Genomic DNA, 15028 nt, shown 5'->3' with positions numbered 1-15028 from the left:
GGGACTAATCTTGCACATAAACTTTGAAGGTAATTGTGCCCGAAGAGTGTTCGACTTCCTGTCAGAATTCACACCACAAAACTGCCTCCTCTTCAATTCCATTGTCCTTGTCTAATTTAGCTTTTAGGTGCTAACTTCTCCTTACCAACTTGGCAGATACTGGAGATGATAAGATTGAACTGTCACACTGATTGTTAAATATTTATCAGAGTGCAGAATGCAAAAAAAGACTCAATGAACAGAGAAGATGTTGGATCTGTATATAAATGAAGAACACAGAGATCAGCATAGAAGGAGAGAGAGAGCAATACTCTACATGTAGAGTGTCTGTAGCCACCAAGGCCAGGTTAGGTAAGGCTTGCCTCAGTCTACTTGATTAGTCAAACAACTTTATTAATTTGGAGTCTGATTGGAAAAGACTTGAAGTTTATTTACATAGAGTAGAGTTTATTATGTAGCTACAAAACTCCACTCTTGTCATTAACAGTTAACTCTCCTTTCAATTCCACATGTATAAAAACAAAATATTAGCCCCATTAGAAAGCACATGTATTTAAATGATATGAAAAAGCCATTTACAGAAATTAATTTTTTAATTTAATAATATGAAACCCTGTAACTTACTGAAAATAATAAAACACAAAACATACCTCAAACAAATAGCAATTCCAATGTCACCACAGCTAATAAACTGCTTTGCCCTAGTATGACTTTTGTATGCTTGCAAATGTTCTCTGTGTGAGCACACCACTTTGAAAATCACTTTCTTTACTTTAAAATGCCATACATATTTCCCTATTTTATTAAGTTGTTTATTTAAAATCTGTGTTTGGTTCATTCTTTCTTACTGGTTCTAGATGTTCAGAATGAGCATCCGGTGTAATAAGGTGCCTCTAGGAGAATTGCAGGGAAGAGTCCATCCTGTTTCCTTTCCTGGCTTGTGGAAGAGACACTCAGAACTAGCCTGGCTTGCTTTTGTTAAATAAGCACAGAACTTATAGGAGATTAAAAGAAGCAAATTAAGACCCAGATCTGTTGGCTTCTAATTTCCAATTCTATAAAAAAATTATACCTGATGTCTCAAATTTTCTGAAGTGGCAGGTATAGTGAAATATTATTGTATGCATGAAACATTAATGTTATGAAAATCGTACACTCAGTCCTTTTCTTCCCCATTGCATCATATTCATCTTCTTTCTTCTGACTCAGTGTCATGCTGGGATCTGAGTACTAAAATTTGAGAACACATAGATAGCTAGTCCTCTTATAACTAGAAACTTGAGTGAGGATGGCATCTTCAGAAAATCTCAGATGAAGTCTGTGACCAGGAATACCAGAATTTAGTCTACAATCTTGACTTCAACCTCCGAAAACTGCCAACCATTTCACTAATAGAAACTTGGTGTTCTTTCCATCAGAATAACACACAATTAATATTTGTCTTTTGTTGTCATGATTGCAATGAAAATTCCCTGACAATGTGTAATTACTTAAAATGTCAGTATTAGTCATTTAAGGAATAAGTACTGAGAAGAATATTGGTTTCCAGACATGAAGAAACCAATGACATACCAGGAAGACATGTCTGAAGGGAGCTGAGTTCATTGAGGATACTCACAGGAAAGAACATGAGTTCCATGATCAGAATAAACAAAGTAGGATGAGGGTGCTTCACTGGGAACAGGGGTGGGAGGTATTCAAAACACTAAAACCAAATTGAGTAGAAGACAGTCAGGAAATCCCTCCCAGATGGTTTCTTTGTCTTGAGGGTGGGGTGGTTTAGGCCAGAACTGGTGATGCTCAAGGGTTACTCCTGGCTCAAAACTCAGAAATTACTCCTAGTGGTGCTCAGGGGACCATGTGAAATGGCAGAGATTGAATCCGTGTCAGCCATGTGCAAGGCAAATGCCCAACCCCACTGTACTATGGCTCCGGTTCCAAAGATGGTTTCTTAAGTGAGAGTGGAAGGATAAGAAGGAGTTGGCCAGAGAGGAATACAGGGTTGGAGGCATGAATATTACAGTGAAGGAGAAGCACATGCAAACAATGAAAGTGGATGATGATAACTCAAGTTTTCTTTAGTTAAACCATGGAGGTCTATGTTTCTGTTTACAATGGTTTAGTTCAGTCAGCCTCTGTCTCCACCCCATTTAAACCCAGAAATTTAAATGTATTTTTTTCTTTGACATTCAACCATAATTTCACTTCTTACTTGTTTTACTAGTAGTACTCTCTATTAACATAGTTGCACATTAGTACTTAAACATCATTAACTTGAGCATAACTAAATCCTACCTTAGCACTGTAGCACTGCACTGTCGTCCCGTTGCTCACTGATTTGCTCGAAGCGGCACCAGTAACGTCTCCATTCATCCCTTTTGAGTGCTAGTGTAGCCCAATGGCGTCTGCTTGCTCCAGGAATATGAAGTGAGACTTGTTGTTACTGTTTTTGGCATATTGAATATGCCACGGGTAGCTTGCCAGGCTCTGCTGTGTGGGCGGGATCTCAGTAGCTTGCGAGCCTCTCTGAGAGGGACAGAGGAATCGAACCCAGGTCGGCCATGTGCAAGGCAAAAGCCCTGCCCACTGTGCTATCACTCCAACCCAATCTTATCTTAATTAATAAAGAATACCAGCAATGACTTTGACTTGCTATTCCATAGGGATGTCTTAGAGTGTATAGGAATACTTACTATGCACTTTTTGTCTTTTTTTTTTCTTATGTCAAAGTTAAGTGGATTTTTTTCTTTCCTCTTGTCAAAATATTACATGTCCCTTCTCATTGATACTGGTACCTCTGCCACTGTACTCCTTCTCTAATTAGATCACTTATATCACTTGTCATCCCGTTGCTCATCGATTTGCTTGAGCGGGAGCCAGTAACGTCTCCATTTGTCCCTGTCAAGGGCTAGTGCAGCCCAGTGGCATCTGCTCGCTTCAGGAACATGAAGAGCATCTTGTAGGTTGGCAGCCAGGCGTTGTTTTGACGTCCCGTGGAATCCAGTTGGTAACGGCTCTAGTCCAGTGGTCATCTCCAAATCACATTGCGTGTCTGGCCCATCTGATTTTCGACACCTTGATTTCTTTTTCTTTTTGGGTCACACCCAGTAATGTACAGGTGTTACTCCTGGTTCTGCACTCAGGAATTACTCCTGGCGGTTCTGAGGGACCATATGGGATGCTGGGGATTGAACCCCATCGACTGTGTGCAAGGCAAACGCCCTACACGTGTGTTATTGCTCCAGCCCCTCACACCTTGGCAAAAGAGGCAGCATCCCTGATCTAATTAGATATGGACTTAAAGTCAAAAGCTATGTTTTTAAAAGTGTACACAGTATAAGAAAGTATACAGTTTTTGAGTACTCTCAGTGCATAAATTTTGGGATCATTTATGATTTTCACCATTCCCATCTATTTTTTTGCATCTTTTAAAGTTGTAGTTTAAATAGGAAAGCTTTCTAGATAACAAAACTTCACATTGATGTGAATCTTTGCGTTCTGAACACTTCCACACATACTTCACATATATTTCCTGTTCTAGAAGCTTCTGAAGCTCTCAAGGGAGATAAAATTACCAAGATACAGACATGTAGGTCAGAGTAGAAGTTCGAAGGTCAAAAACCACAGGGAGAGAAAGTTTATAGGGATGGCAAGAGAGTTTGAGTTAGAGAATCCTGATCTTAGTTCCAAAGAATTCTTCATAAACATCTGATGCCAGGAATGAGTGGAATGCTTGTAAATCAAAGAGATGAGAAACTGGAAGTTACTTGTCTTTTTATGTGTGGTAATTATGCTGTATAATAACTTCTGTTCAGTGGAAACAGCAGAAACCTTTGTTTTTCTGTCATGTGTCTGTGCTTTCTGTGGTTTTGCTGAGTTTATTTGGGCTTTGAATGAGCTTGTCTATGCATCTGTGTTGGAATGGGGTTCAAATTGAAAGAGCAGCTTTTAGCTAACACACATAGTTTTGACCAAAGACAAGAGGGAAGAGGAATTAGGATAAACTGCTGCTCAGAAATAGTACTTGTTGTTTCCTTCAGACACCCTAATCCAGAGTTAACATATGAGGGAAGTTAAGAAACTTAAGAAAAGCAAAAAGAATGGAAGTTTAGCAATTCTAGATATGCAGGTGAAGGCAAAAGGGCACCAGCAAATTCTGGGTGATAGAGACCTATCTTACTGTACCTGTCTACATAAATTGCAGAGAAAAACACAGAACTGGGGGGTGCCCAGGCTCAGGGGAGAGCTGGGAGAACCAGGGTAATGGTTAGCACGACCGAGAGCCTACTCTCTTCGGAAAACTTATCTTGCAACTATAGGGCTTGCATTTATACTTTTCAGTATTTGGAACTTTTATCTTCATTGGGGATTGAGGCAATTCATTCCTGCCTGGCTGGTTGCACAAATAAAAATTTACCAGCTGGATCACAATTAAACTTAATTGGACAACTTAACAACAACTAAAAGACTGTTAGCTTACTTATCAAGTGATCAGTGATTCTAGATTCAGTTCATCTTTTTTTCAAGACACCTCTTGATAAAATGAGTTTTTACTTGGAAATCTTATTATGCCTCTCCTCCATGATCACTATAGATACGTTTTCAGCTGTGAAGACAATGCTACATTTCTGTCATTATTTTTTTTAGCTTTTTGGGTCACACCCAGCAATGCACAGGGGTTACTCCTGGTTCATGCACTCAGGAATTACTACTGGCAGTGCTTGGGGGACCATGTGGGATGCTGGGTCATCTGTGTGTAACGTAAATGCATACCTGCTGTGCTATCACTCCAGCCCCCGTATCTGTCATCTTGAGGTGAAAACTTCAAGTTTTCTGAGTTCCCCATAACTTATCTACAAATTACCAAAGGTGGGCATATTTGCCTTTTGAATACCTCTGCCCTTTTTCTAAATCTATTCATGTCACCGTGTCACCCCTGCATTAATTATCCCACATATAGATAATTACACTGGCCTGGAGAGAGGCTCTCAATCAGTCACTCCACTCCATTACTTCATTGGGTGTTTTATTCTTTCTTTTCTTTTATTTGGCATGACTTTAGGTCTACAGGAAAAAAAAATTGAAACTCAGAGAATTCTTGAACTTTTGGGGGCAAAGGGGATTTTTAGCCACAACCATCTTAAGCCCAGGGTTTACTCCTGACTCTCTGCTCAGGGTATAAAATATATAAAACAAAATACATATTTTGGGGGGAAATATTAATTTTTATCAAATTTTCTTCTTGACTATTCATAGATACATCAATTCCCATATATGTGTAATTTTCTCTTTCTGTTCTACTTACCTTTTGGAATAAGCCCATTACATCATGTGATTTTCATTCTCACCCTTCCTTAGTTGACTGACCAGTTATTTGTTATTTGTAACCATACTTCCTGGATATGGCTAGTCACCTGTTAGAACAGGGCTCCCTTCAGCAGTGATACGTGTTTCTGTGTTCTGTGTCAACCCTCCACTTTGGCAGGCATATTATTATATCCAAATATTTTCCAAAATCATCCTAACCTGTCATTCTTGGTTATGGGTAGCCACACTATTCCTCATTGCTGCAGTGCTAGCTAATTAAATAACCATATGTGTGGACTTATGATTGCTGGATCGATGTCAATTTGGCATGAGCTCACTAGAGAATACTGGATGTATCTGGATTTGGCATTAATCCATTCAACTTTTTTTAATCAAGGACTAGAAGAAAGTTAGAAAATAAATGCTTATCCGAGGGTGGCCAGGGGGTGGCCCCAACGGCTCTTCCCCTGGCCGCCCGCATTTGAGAGGTTCCCGGGCTGCTCATCCAGCCGGGGCAGCCCGGGCCCTGGGGCAGAGAGTGGACGAAACAAGGGCCAAGTCGGTTGATTGATCAGAAGCTGTTTATTCCATTCTCCCCACGCGCCTGCCCCAGTCTCTCTGAGCTCATTCCCGTCTCCTCCTGTCTCTCGCTCATCTCTCCAAGCTCCATCTCACAGCCTGTGCTCTCTCTCTCTCTCTCTCTCTCTCTCTCTCTCTCTCTCTCTCTCTCTCTCTCTCTCCCTCCCTCCATGTTCCTGCTCCTGTATTCTTCTACATTCTTCTCTCTCTGTCCCCTTGCTAGTCTCTCCGTGGTCCATCTTGCCACCCTGCTCTCCTCTCCAGCTCTCTCTGCTCTCTTGCCTCTCCAACTCCCCAGTTCTCTGGGCTGACACTGCACCCAGTCAAGTAGCAAAATCAACATAAGAAAGCCATTCCTGAGGGCCCACCAGGTTCAAAGGGAACACCACCTAAGAGGTTTTCCAAAGCCCTCCCTGTCTGCCCCAGGCAAAATACCTCCTAAGGTGTTTTTCTCCTTTCCTCAGTCCAATAACTATCAACATCTTCATACTAGTTATTTTTGTATGGACACAGTAAGAGATAACATTAAGGCTTCTAGGGCAGCTCTTCTGGGAACATCTTGCCACAGACTCAGACTACAGCGCTCAGGCCAGATTAATCTTTCCTAACCCTAGCACGGTCCAAATCTAGTTATTACTTTTTGGATCGTGACAGCATTTGTCCATGACCAAGCTCTTGTCCATGACCAAGTTAAGCATTATGGCACTTTGGCCAGGCCCGTCTCGATGCCAGGGTAGCACATAGCTTACCACTTGCCCTGGTTCCTTCCAGTCCCTCGTCAGGACCCTGCTTTTGGGGGCGCTAGGAAGAAAGGGCAGCTGAGGCTTAGGTGAGAGAACAGATGACCAGGAGGAAAATATCACTGAGAATCACATTACAAAAGCATAGCATATGCTGTCTTCTTGTATCCTACAAAAAGGACATTGCTCTGAATAAACTATGCAAAGGAATTAGGAAGAAGAGAAAAAACAATATTTACAAGTCAACAGAGCACAAAGAAAGAAGTTACAAATAAACACAGAGGAATGGGAGCACTGTGATGGGAGCAACCCAATATACCTAAACTACCTGAGGCTATGCAGGAAGGACAAAACAGTGTTATCCTACACTTACCAAATTTTCAAATGATCTGTTGCAGAGGAAATAGGGACTATCTGCCTTTGATAAGTTAGGAGTGTTGTAAAACCACACACAATGGAAGGGAAACACCAATCATATAAATATTGAAATTGATAAATGTTTTTAATAAATTGCTCAGATTCTAAATTTCTTAGGAAATAAGGGAAAAATATGGCTACTCGCAATTTATTCAGCAATGCAGTCACAAGTGACTCCTTTTCATATCAAGTTATTTCTTATTCTCTTGGCCTTCACTTGATTTTTCTTTTCCATATAGAATAGGGTTGAGTAATGGGCCATCTAAGGATCATGAAATCATGTGTCCTAACCCTGAAACATGATGGAACAGATAAGAATGCTTGTCATCAGCTGTCCTCTGGCCTGCCTGTTTCTGATGACTCACAAACAATGTTATAAACGTCCAATTGATCCTTGAAAGAAAAACATTTCTCTATTCCTGAATTGGAAAATTTATGATACAGCACTGTTCTCCCGTTGTTTATCGATTTGCTCGAGTGGGCCCAGTAACGTCTCCATTGTTAGACTTGTTGTTACTGTGTTTGGCATATACATCACGGGTAGCTTGCCAGGCTTTGCCGGGTGGGCGAGATACTCTTGGTAGCTTGCTGGGCTCTCCGAGAGGAGCAGAGAAATCAAACCCACCTCAGCCGGGCTGGCTGCTTGCAAGGCAAGTGCACTGATAGGGCGTTTGCCTTGCAAGCCACTGGCCCTGCCGAGAGTATCTCGCCTGCACGGCAAAGACTGGCAAGCTACCCGTGATGTATTCAATAAGCCAAACACAGTAACAACAAGTCTCACAATGGAGACATTACTGGGCCCGCTCAAGCAAATAGATGAACAACTGGAGGACAGTGCTACAGTGCTACAGATTTAGAAAAATCTTCCCAATTCTTTCATCTGTCCAACTTCCCCACCTCCCAAAAGACTCTGACAATAACCTCCCTCAGATATTTTGCTCCTTTCTTTGGCCTTTATACTTCTCTATCATTATACAGACCACATGACTATCCATGTGGCAAAAGAGGCTGTGGGGGCTTAAAACTGGGCTATAGGTTTTCTTCGTCTTTTATAACTTCTGGGACATGGCATATAGTAAATGTTGAAGTAGTAAAGATGCTAGAACAGGCTTGTCCTCTTAATCGTTTATTCTCCTCAAATCTCACTCCTTGTAGACCATCAAGTTATCTTTCTGACTCCACCGCTGAAACCTTATTTCCACAACTGATTATCCCTTACTACAGCCATTTCATTTTTGCATCTTAATTTTTAAAATTTCAATATGCTTCTTAAATGTTAAGATTCTAACTTTTCCTTGTTTTCTGGCCAATTCACATTCAGCAGTCTTTTTTTCATTTTTTTTTTGTTGGGGGGGCACCCGAGCCTATGATATGAGTCAGCTTCATTCAATTGCCCATAGGTCTAGATAATATTTGTGAGTCCCAACTAGTGCAAGAAGCAATTCCTTAGATAGCCTACTTTCACTGCCTTTCTCTGTCTAGTATATATCAGACTTCTGGCCAGGTTTATGACTGAAGCAACAGATCTGAGGCATTAGTTAACTTCATGTATAATATAAGCCCTCAATGTGTCATACATACTGCATGGCATACACTTTTGTATCATTCATTAGTAGAAGTTTAATAAATATCATGAGATGAAACAGTTCTATTGTAGTTCAAACAGATCAGATCCAATCTGGTATCCTATTTAAGGACATTACAAATTCATCTCTTCCAGGGAGACAAATAAAAATGCAGAAAGATTTTCAAGCTTTTTCCAAGAAAGCAGGCAAACTAGAAGAGCTGGGTTTACTATTTGACTATCAATGATAGGGTTTTGAAAACAGCATAGCTTTCAAGAAAGGATTAAGTTAAAAGAAGATTTTTGCTAAATTCTCAGCTGAAGATATTCAAATGTGTAAGTTATTTAAAAACATAGAATTCTGTGATGTCTCTCACCCTTTCACTGCTTTCAGTAAGCACAGTGCATAGAAATACAATTTAGAACCTTCTAAATCTATAGCTACTTAGATACTCCCCTTTTATTTAGTAACTTTTAATACTGCTCATTCTTTTGGCTAATAAAGGTAATAAGATTGATATAGAAAAATTTAAAAATAAACTGCTCAAATGTAAAATGGCAGTTTTCATAGGTTGTAGTTATATACTCAAGCATATCTTTAAAATCTTAAACTATAGTAAATTATTACATATATTACAGATATATGTAATAACATATATTAGCATTGTAGCACTGTACACTGTCCTCCCATTGTTCATCGATTTGCTCGAGCAGACCCAGTAACATCTCTATCGTGAGACTTGTTACTGTGTTTGGCATATTGAATACATCACGGGTAGCTTGCCAGGCTTTGCCATGTGGGTGAGATACTCTCGGTAGCTTGCCGGGCTCTCTGAGAGGGGCAGAGGAATCGAACCTGGCTTGGGCAGGTCGGCCGCATGCAAGGCTAACACCCTACCTCTGTGCTATCACTCCAATTATTATTATTATTATGTAGCAGCTGAAGACCTCTGGGCCCCAGCCACAGCCATGCTAAGACCACTCTCCACACACTTGGACGAGCCTCACGCATGAAGGAACCAACAGAGGAACCCAGGTGTGCGGGACCCAGCGCTGAGATCGCCAAGCCTGCTCAGTTTGGGACTGGGCCTCCTCCACCCAGATGCCGCATCTTCCAGTGGCTAGACAGTTACACCCACCAACTGCCATGTAACCCCATCAATGGCCAAGATTCAGGGATGATAAAACCAAGCTCCCAGAAAAGCTCTGCTGTATTTGCCGCCACACGACCTCTTATTGTCTAGGTATCACTCTCAGAGAACCTGGCAGGCTATCAAGAGTATCCTGCCCGCATATGTGCCTGACTGGGAACACCTGTAAAGGTGATTAGAGGCTGCCCCAAAAGCCTCCATCCTTCTTGGAGAGTCTGGCAAGTTACCGAGAGTATTCCACCCAAAGGGCAGGGCCTGGCAAGCTACCCGTGGCATACTCAATATGCCAAAAACAATAACAATGAGGGTTCTCATTCCCCTGACCCCGAAAGAGCCCCCAGTATGCCATAAGGCTACACTAGTACGTGACAGGGACAAATGGAGACATTACTGGCGCCCTCTCGAGCAAATCGATAAACAACGGGATGATAGTTATAGTGATAGTGATTACATATATAACTTAAAGTGTTAAGTAATGACCTTAGATATTCTATAGAGTTCATATTACTATGAGAGAAAGTGGAATGTATGATTTCTAAGATTCCTTTAGCTTCAAAACTTAACCCTATGACTGTCTAAAGCACTGATTTTAGTCAGTTTTTATATTTAATGTATAGTTGTCTCATTTCCTATTGTAGCAGCAGCCTTCTTGAGTACTTCTTGAGAGGCAGTTTATATAATTTAACTTTGCTATCCGTAGAAAGATATGACCATATTATGCACATTTGATTTATTAGATATCTGATGGGGCTGGAGCAATAGCACAGCGCTAGGGTGTTTGCCTTGCATGCAACCAACATGGCTGACCCAAGTTTGATTCCTCCGCCCTTCTCGGAGAGACTGGTAAGCTACCGAGAGTATCTTGCCTGCACGGCAAAGCCTGGCAAGCTACCCATGACGTATTCGATATGCCAAACACAGTAACAACAAGTCTCAAAATGGAGATGTTACTGGGCCTGCTCGAGCAAATCGATGAACAACAGAGGAACAGTGACAGTGACAGATATCTGATATATGAATGAATGAATGAATGAATCAGTCTATCAAAAACTATGTGAGCTCTACCAGGAATGTTTTGTGATGTTAGAAATCCCTTTGTTTCCCCTTAATAGATAAAATGGACATGTACTAACAATCCTAATATCTGCAATGCTAGAGAAAGTAGCTATTATATAAATTTAAAGATACTGAAAACCTAAAAAATATTAGAAAAGTCTAATAAAGTCTGGTAAAAGATACCTTATCAATGATATTGCTCCCACCTCAAATCCTCCAGTTAAAAGTTACTTTTATTTTTCAAATCATGGAGTTCTATTACAGACATTTAAGGCTCAGATGCATTTTTATAGAAGAAATTATTATTTTTTACTATCCCATATTTTTTGTGAAAAATCTTTGACAGACCTATAAAACCTTGTGACATGGGCTTGATAGAATACGTTAACTGAAAAATATCATTTAAGTTATACTACCAAAATTCAATGTTGGTTTAAAAAAACACGATCTCCTTCTTTATAATAAACAACAGCAGCAGCAATAGTAGTATAAATACATACTTATCATGGGTCAGAGCCAAATACCTCTCTTTTTGAAGAAAGACATGTTTACCCCTGCAGACTCTACTCTAGTCCCCAATTTCATCATCTTCACTCTCTTGGCAGTTACACAAACCCTGACAAAAGTTAGAATCCTCTTTCTATAAAATAAGAGTTTGAGACTAAACGTCAGATTCTTCCCTGGAGCTGTGCCTGTAATATGTCAACTTGAATGTTCTGCCACATTTCCGGTTGTCTTTCAAAAAAACAGAGAAAACCTTCCTTATTCATTGTGTCTAAACACATTTATGATGTATATGTACATATTATTGGGTCTATGTTTATTGGCCTTTTCTAGAGAGTATTTCTAATAATGTCGATAGTGATGACAAGTAATATTAGAAGTATCGTAAGAAGAAAGGAAATGTATTTGGAGCTTATCAAGGCACCTAGAGAAATTAAAAAATACTAATAGGTTAGAGGGTGACTGTATCAGGACTAGATCCCAGTGTGTTGATTAAGTCTGGTGCTTGAACAATTAAAATTTATTTTCTTCTTGTTTCTAGGATATTTTCAATGATTATTGTCTTAATTATTTTTTTTCCTTTTGGAGTCTAGTTCAAGTAGGTTTCTGAAGGCAGTCCTTGAAGAGGTTGTCTGTCTCATTTTTTGCTTTTTGGGGTCACACCTGCCAATGCTCAGGGGTTATTCCTGGCTCTACATTCAGGAATCACTCCTGGTGGTGCTCAGAGTACCATATGGGATGCTGGGAATCAAACAGGGGTTGGCTGCATGCAAGGCAAATGCCCTACCCACTGAACTATTGCTAAAGCCCGATGTTGTCTCTTTATCAGAGTGATTTCTTCACCATCAAGAGCAAACACCTAATAATCAGACATTCTTTAAATCTGAGTAACACAAATTCCTATTAGTGACCCAGATTCTGACTAGATATTATTTTGAGTCTTCAGGCCCAAATTTCTGCATTCTTTAGAATAGGTTAAAGAAGAACTTATATATCCATTTTCTATTTCTCCATTCCTCAAAACATATGCATTTATATTTGAAAACAATGTAAAACAGAACATTGAAAACTCAAATCCTAGAGGAAGCACAGGAGACGCTGTTTTTCCAGACACTCTGTAAGCTCCCTGTCACCAGAGGGCGACCTAACTTCATTATGGGCTCTGCGAATCCATGTGAGAATCTGGAAGAAGCGCTAATTTTTTGCTGTATGAATTTGAAAAACAAACAAGAACACATACTTAAAAAACTAAAATAAATCAATATGTGTCCACAATCTTTCACTTTTTCCAAATAGCCTTTTGCATTTTGCTTCTAAAAACACTGTTTTATTCATTCAGGATGTTTTACTACTTGCCATGTGATATTTTTATTTCTTATCTTAGTTATCATTTATTCATTATTTATTTCATTTTCCCACAATTTTTTGAGTCATCACGTTTTAAAATAATCGAGTTTCAGGCATACAATGTTCCAGTACTACCAACAGTTTCAGCTTCACTCTACATAAAGATTTTCAGGGTCAGTTACAAGTGGCCAATTATTATTTCCTTATTATGTTTGTTTCTGTTTATTATTATTGTTGTTGTTATTGTTGTTGTTATTTTGGTTTGGGGGCCATACCAAGCAGTGCTCAGGGCTTAAACCTGGCTCTGCTCTCAGGGATCACTCCTGGTGAGCTTGGAGAACCATACAGGATGCCCAAGATCAACCCAGATTTACTGTATGAAAGGCAAGAATCCTACCCTCTGCTCTCCCATTGCTCTGGCTCCCATTTCTGTAATTTTTAATCATTGCTGTCAATCTGTTGTTGTTTTAAAAAACTAAGGAAAATTTCTTTATATTAAAGGGTCAGAAGAAAAGAATTGCATTACAATATTTTTGTCTCTGCCTAGAATTGAAAATGGGACTCCTTCTGCTTGAAAGTTTCCTTGAGGCATAGCTTCCTGGCTTCTCTCTACTGTTGATGAAAGAAAATGTACCTGGTCAAACCCAATTCTAAACTAGAAAACCACTTTCTTTTTCTTTTTTCTTTGTTCCGTCCCAATGGAAAACCAGCAGGACTGTACATTGGCAACTATCGCCCGATCTGCCTATTGTCTGTCATCTACAAGTTGTTCACTCGAGTCATCCTAAATAAGATTGGCAGAACACTAGATGAAGGACAACCGTGCGAGCAAGTAGGGTTCCGCAAAGAATTCAGCACCATCGACCGTATCCACATGATGACCAAGCTCATTGAGGTTTCTCGGGAGTTCAAGATGCTGCTCTGTCTAATGTTCATTGATTTAAAGAAGGCCTTTGATTCTGTTGAGACGGAAGCGGTCATTGAAGCCCTAGACAATCAGGGCATTCAAGCTCAATACATCAAGATCCTCAGTGCGCTGTATTGCGAATTCACTACCAGGATCTCACCATTCTACAAAGAAGTAATCATCAATGTCAAGAGAGAGGTTCGGCAGGGTGATACCATTTCACCGAAACTCTTCAGTGCCACCCTCGAGAACATCATGTGACAACTAGAGTGGGAAGGAATGGGAGTGAAGATAGATGGCCGGCAACTACATCACCTCCGCTTTGCTGATGACATTATTTTAATAACACCAAACATCAGCCAAGCGGCACAAATGCTGGCCGACTTTGACCGTGAGTGTGGAAAGGTCGGACTACAGCTGAATCTTACAAAGACAATGTTTATGAGAAATGGTCTCATTCCTGATGTTCCATTCACTCTCAACAGAACTAACATCTCTGAATGCAATGGTTATGCGTACCTAGGTCAAGAAGTCAACATGACAAATGACCTGGCACCGAGATGCACAGGAGGAAGAGAGTGGCTTGGAATGCCTTCAAGAGCGTTGAAGAAATAGCTAAGAGGATGAAGAACCTCTGGCTCTGGGCACATCTCTTTGATTCCACCGTTCTTCCTGCATTAACATATGCCTCAGAGACCTGGGTCCTATGCAAACAGGATGAGAACGCTCTTCGGGTCTCCCAAAGAGGAATTGAAAGAGCTATACTTGGAATATCACATTTCACTCAAATGAGAGAAAGAATCAGGAGTTCCGACATCCGTCGACGATCAAGAATCAGGGACGCTGTCTCATTTGCCAAGGTGTCAAAAATCAGATGGGCTGGTCACGTAACGAGATTTAAAGACGACCGCTGGACTAGAGCTGTTACTGACTGGATTCCACGGGATGTCAAAAGACCGCGTGGCCGCCCACCTACCAGATGGTCAGACTTCTTCATCAAGATCATGAATGATCAGTTTGAGGCTCTTCATGTTCCTAGAGCGAACAGACGCCATTGGGCTACACTAGCACGCGACAGGGACAAATGGAGACATTACTGGTGTCCGCTTGAGAAAATCGACGATTAACGGGAAGTCAAGTGATCAAGTGAAGTGTTCTATCACTGTCACTGTCCTCCCATTGTTCATCGATTTGCTTGAGCGGGTCCAGTAACATCTCCATTTTGAGACTTGTTGTTACTGTGTTTGGCATATTGAATACGTCACGGGTAGCTTGCCAGGCTTTGCCCGGCAGGTGAAATACTCTCAGTAGCTTGCCGGCTCTTCGACAGGAGCGGAGGAATCGAACCTGGCTTGGCCAGGCTGGCTGCACACAAGGCAAACGCCCTACCGCTGTGCTATCGCTCCAGCCCCCTTTGTTCTGTAGTAATGGAAATTTTTTAGAAAATGGAAGCTGG

Source organism: Sorex fumeus, unplaced genomic scaffold (genome assembly GCF_029834395.1).
Source record: "Sorex fumeus unplaced genomic scaffold, SorFum_2.1 ptg000098l, whole genome shotgun sequence".
In the NCBI taxonomy this organism is placed as follows: domain Eukaryota; kingdom Metazoa; phylum Chordata; class Mammalia; order Eulipotyphla; family Soricidae; genus Sorex; species Sorex fumeus.
Note: the sequence above shows the minus strand (reverse complement) of the source record.